This window comes from Vigna radiata, chromosome 11 (genome assembly GCF_000741045.1).
Source record: "Vigna radiata var. radiata cultivar VC1973A chromosome 11, Vradiata_ver6, whole genome shotgun sequence".
NCBI classification, from domain to species: Eukaryota; Viridiplantae; Streptophyta; class Magnoliopsida; order Fabales; family Fabaceae; genus Vigna; species Vigna radiata.
In genome coordinates, this window is record NC_028361.1 from 3609413 (window position 1) to 3615797 (window position 6385).

The following is a 6385-nucleotide window of genomic DNA, read 5'->3' on the forward strand; positions in this document are numbered from 1 at the left end:
CTAAAACCAATACCCTTTCATCATCACTTTCTGCCAGGCCCCACATTCCACCTTCTTCTCTCTACCGATTATGCAGAGGATTAGCTCCTGATGGCACGCCTCTCTTCTCCTCCAACTCTGCTTTCCCATTCCCAGACACATTCTTCCGTGGGTTATTATACCTTGTGAAATTCAAGAAACCACCGGCCACACTAACAAACCCACTGTTACAGAATATCAGCAGTAGAACCAGCAGCACCGAAAGAGCGCCCATTTCACTCGTTAGCATAACAACACGTGAACCCAGTTGTTTTGTACACGATTTTCCCAGAAATTGCAGATAAATGTGAATGATGTGATCACAAAGGCGATTGCTTTAGGATAAAGAGCACTCCGAAAACGATGGCGTTGCTTTCGAAAGCGATGTATCTTAGCAGAAGCACTTTCCAGGAAAGGAAAGAAAAAGTATGTAAAAGACTAGGAGGGCAGTAGGTGACACGTGCATATGCATGAGATGAGAGTGTATTATGCAAAAGTTGATGTTTGGAGAAAAGGGTATGGATTGAACTGAGAAGAGGGAAGGTGATGAAGGAGGAGATGGTGTGTTGAGTTGGGTTTCGTACGAGTTATGAAAAAGAGTAGGAAGTGTGGGGGAAGTTGTGATTAGAGTGAAATGGTACTTGAGTGAAGGCATGCAGAGCCAAATGGCAATGCGCAATATCTTATATGAATAATGGTAGTGATGGGCATCTTGGAAGTTCGCGGCAACCTTTTTAAGAGAAAAGCCTCTGAATCACACGCCAGGGAGAGACCTTGTCCAGCATGACAACAGTTTTGATACTTTCTATTTGTTTTCTTCTCTTCTTTTTGGAGGGAGGACACTATCATGGCTTATAATATCATCACTCGCACCTGCTTTTCTAACCACTTTGTTTTTCTATTTCTTTATTACTAACATACAACCAATACCTCCCAAATGAAACTAAGCTAATAACAACGTTTGTTTCTTCAATAGGTCTCGGGAAACCGTGCATTTGGTTATCGATCGAATGCACAACATTAATAGCTTTATTCTTTTTTCTTTATCTTGTTTACTTTTTGTTTTTTAATTCTCATGCATTCACACATGCTTGCTCAGGGTTCTAAGAGTTTAAGCAACTCTTGAATTCGCTCACTTTAGCATGGGGAATTGCTGGCTTGTTGTAGAGGTAGAACAAAACGTCAATGTTTGAAAAATTGCAGAAAAGAAGCAGCTGAGGCGCATGAGCATTGATCACAGAACACGCTCAACTTAAGGGTAAATAATGGTAGGGTATAACCAAAGATAGAAGGGGTTGGTGGTCGTGATCCCCAATGTTGGGCTTTCTGGTTAGCACAATTTTGACAAGTGACGAAAAAACTTGCATCACACTCATTTGGAATTGAAGAAAAAGACTAGATGTTTCTTTCCTGGTGTGATTGATTGGTTTTCCAAAGCTTAGATCAATAGCTTCCCATTTAGACCATACTTTATTCTATTTAGCTTCTGCTTTTTTTGGGGGTCCTAACTATAACAACTTAGAATATATAAAAAAGGACAAAGCAGAGATCATGATAGCAGGGGATGGGGTTCCAAATTCCAATACCCATACCAATAATGTATTGGGCCCAATCATTAGTGTTTGCAGACAACAAACCAATTTCCTTTCATCGATTATTAGGATCTGTCCAAGTTGAGTTTTGGGCCACCCTTGTCTGAGCACTTGGGCTGTTTTGGCTTCTGTTTGATTTAATTGAATCCAAATAAATGAAGTTAACTTCTCCTGTTCTGTACTATCACTTATTAACATGCCATGTGGTCATTCAATCTTGTTCAACTTTATTTTTCATTTTCAATGGATCAGTATTCACCTCACATAATTTCTTCTAACCAATTTCATACAACCTCACTCAATTCATTAAATTTACAAACTATAAATATTTTAAATCAAATTTAAATATTTAAGGATTTTGTAGTATTGACCCTGTACCAACCAAATTCTTTTTCCATAACAAATAATATATACATTTCTATATGGCGTTCAGCATTACTCAATGTTTGTGTAACACTCATTTCTTGTTATGTAACACGTTCATTTAACATTTGACTCACTTCAATGAATATTTCTATTAGCGTCAATAAAAGGCCTACACAAATATTAAAAAAGCAGACGCTAATAGTTCATTAACGTTCCCTAAAAACTCACTCTTAAATAATGGAGGTTATGATTTTTCTCTGTGAGATCCCAAAAAAATATAACTGTATATAATATTTAAGAGTCCTTATATTTACAATAAAATATAATAGTTGTAGATAAATAAAGTTAATTTGCAGTTATCCTAAAATAACCATAAATTTAAAACTTTACAAAAATCCTAATACAAACCACAAGTATAAACTGAATGGTCATACAAGAGATGTATCAACGGAACTATCATAACTAAGAGGTTGGAGACTCCTCGCTCAGCACCTGCTCTAGAGTACCTTCTTCACACTATGCTCACACCCACAGGGTGATCATTACAAGGAGGAAGATGACCGAACAGACAACATGACAAGACAAGAAAATAAGGGTAAACTAGTGTAATTTAATTAACCATGTTAACATGCAATTCATAAAAACATATAATACAATCATACATATACATAAATCATGTAAGAATGTTATAACCGACCACTTTACTTTGACTGTCTGGACTAATATGAATATGAGTTATGGTCGTTATTTCACTCGTGGAAAGGTAAACTAGAAACCTCACGAATACAATAGCTGGAAACCCAAGCCCCCACACGAGGTTAGCCCTTCATCCCTCAGTGTAACTGGAAGCCCAAGCTACAACATGAGTTTAGTCTGTTAGCTGGCACCCCAAGCTATAACGCGACCAGGCCTCCTACTATTCTCATCACATGTGTCACCATTCTCTACTTGAGACTCGGTGACCATTAGAATGTCAGGATGAACGTCAAGACTAAGCTTCCCCTATTCATACTTTTACCACATTGAAACCAACCACCGAGACATTCCTCCTTAGAATTCTTTTTCAGATTCATATTATAAATATCATATCATACTTTCACATTTCGTTAGAATTATCACAGCATACTTTAATACCAACATACTTCCTCATCCATGCAAATCAAACCGAATAGTAAAACAAATCTCACCTTGAACAAGACTAAGCTTCCCCTGTTCATACTTTTACCACATTGAAACCAACCACCGAGACATTCCTCTTTAGAATTCTTTTTCAGATTCATATTATAAATATCATATCATACTTTCACATTTCGTTAGAATTATCACAGCATACTTTAATACCAACATACTTCCTCATCCATGCAAATCAAACCGAATAGTAAAACAAATCTCACCTTGAACAAGATCAAAAGGAAGAGATCAACCTAACCTATGGACAAAACCGAACGGGACAACACTCCTTAAATATGAATATGATCGAATGGTCATTTAAAGAGTAAGACTCAAGGAGGAGTCGAACACTTGAACCTTATACCGAGCACTTATGATTTAGAATGAACACTATTGGTTTAGACCGAACGCCATTGGCTTAGGCCGAACACTATTGGCGTAGGCCAAACACTATTGAAATAGGTAGAACACTATTAGCTTAAGCCAAACTCTATTGAAATCGAATATGAGTACAATATTGAGTATTATGAAAAGACCGAGTGTTAGTACAAGACCGAACACTACTAAGACCGAGTACCAGTCCATGATCGAACACTACCCAGACAGTACATGACCGAGCGGTCATAAACAGATAAGGCCTATAATAGACCGAGCACATTTAAAATTAAAAGCTATGACTAGACCGAATGCTATATCCAATTGAATATTAACACAAGATTGGTCGGTCATTAATTGAGAATCCACAATAGCAGAACTCAGTTAAGACTGAACACCAGAGAAAGCTGAACGGTCAATGAAGGACCCTTAACGAATTGCATAATTCTGCAAAATGACTGCAGAATTATGATCAACACCAATCCTTACCAATTTCAATACATTCTCCCAACTTCTAATCCTCCAAACTTATATCACATACATCCCTACATATTAATTAAGAATATCTAAGTCTTTCTAACATTATCAAGAAAATTTCATCACAGATTTAAAAGTAAATTCTATAAAATCATAAACTCAAGAACCGAACATAGAATCATAATCTACCGTCAAATGCATGCAACTTGGAATTTTATATATTTGGATTTAATTTAGTTGGCAGATGCATGGCATGATTTGAAAGGCTGCTGCGAAACTCCTTGCCAGCATTTATGACATCCTCAACAATGTATTAAATGCATTAAAGATACTACTACTCATGCTAGGAGGCACGAAATTCTTGATTGCAAGCCACGCAAATCGAAAAAGAGAACTATAAACTCTTCACAGAAAATTCACAAGAAATGGTGTTATATGCATCGATAGTAAAAATTAAAGATTTAAATTATAAAATTTTGCGATTTTACGAAGTATTTTTTTTTTATTCCAAACATAATCTTAATATAATAAAATCACTAGGATAGCTGAATAAAATTGTAGAATCATCATCCACTTTTTTCTAAGTAGATTGCGCCACTGCTTCTTTACATTTTTGGGTGAGTCAATTTATTTCAAATAAAACTTAAACTTAATTAAAAGTTAATATAATTAAAAATTAACCTCGTTATATATATTGTCAAACAAATAAAAATTAATTTAATTAAATTCAACCTTTGCTTATTTACTTGTCGAATGAGATTTTAACTAAAACAAAATTTATACTTTATTAAAAATTAAAGACATCTTTTTCTACATCCTTCATCTTGTTATATAAGTGATTTCATTTAAAATAAAACTCAATTAATATATATACTTTTTGGGAAAAGATATCGATTCCACGGTTTAGTAAATCCTATAATTTAGATTTTAAGTAAGTTATATACAATAGATAGATGAATAAAGTTGAGGTGGGTGAATTAAAGAAAACTCCTCGAATTAATACAAATTGAATTTGTACTCTGTGAAGTTATATTACAGCTAACTTCTTAATTAGGTTGATGACTGAGTTGAACTGTTTTCAAACGTTATTAAATATCTTGAAAGTAAGGATGAGCATGACATGGCACTGACAGAGTTGGTGTGCATCATTGACAAAAGTAATTATTTAAAATAAATAAACATAATCTCGCGTATACGAGGAGTCAAAATAAAATAGCGGTGTTACAGATTAGAATTGACTATGACCATCATAATCTTGAAATTCATCCAATAATTGTTTCATGGGTAGACAAGTAAATGCGTTACGTGTGTGCAAACGTGGTAACAAGGTTTCTAGATCTGCGATGGTGATTACAGTAGCCACGTTAAGGTTTTCTGAATTTATTTTACTGTTCGAAATTAGCCAAGTGTAGATGATGAGGAGGTACGTGAAAGGACAGAGTGGTCGGTTAGGTACATTAAATTGTACAAGTACCAAACTGGAGTTCTGTATTCTATGACAGTGTTGTTGGGTCCTGGGTCCTGGGTCGATCATCGTTCTAGAAATTTATAAAATTTATAAAATAATGATAGATGGATGGAATTGGAGTGGAAGGAGGGCATTGAAGTGGGTAGACTTACGATAGCGATGGTGATGAGGAAGAGAGGAAGAAGATTTGCAGTTTCGAGGAAAGTGGCTTTATTTTCCGGAAAGTCCTCTCATGATATTGATTGGTCCACAGCATGATGAATGATGTTTGGAGTTGAATTACATTATTGTATTATCCGAATGAAACCCAACGCTATTTTATGTACATATGTATGTATGTACCAAGTTTGTTAGATGTTAGATGGTAGGAAGTTGTGACTCATCAATACGAGGTCGTAATTGATCGACAGGGAAATGTTTGAAATATATATTAGGTTTAAATCTCTTTTTGGTCCCTAAGTTATGAGCGGATGTTCAGTTTAGTCCCCGCTTTTAAAAATATAAACCTTTGATTCTTAAGTTATAAAAAATGTATCAAGTGAGTCCTTTTTTGATGTTCATGGTCAAATTACAAAGAGCAATCTAAAGTGCTGTTATTATTAAGAAACAAATTAGAGCAATCTAAAGATCTAGTAGTTGTTAAGAAACAACCAAAAACAATATTTCAAGTCAAAAAAGGATTTATTTGATACATCTTTTATAACTTAGGGACCAAAGATTTACATTTTTAAAAACAGGAGCTAAACTGAACATCCACTTATAACTTAAAGACCAAAAACAAGTTTGAACCTATGTATTAAAACTGAATTTTAAATTCTGTACTGTATTGATGAGTTTAGAAATGACAGGGTTAATTAATATGAGACCTTTGGTTAAACCAAATCTCTTTTTCATTTTTCAGTTTTTGGTTTTTAAGATT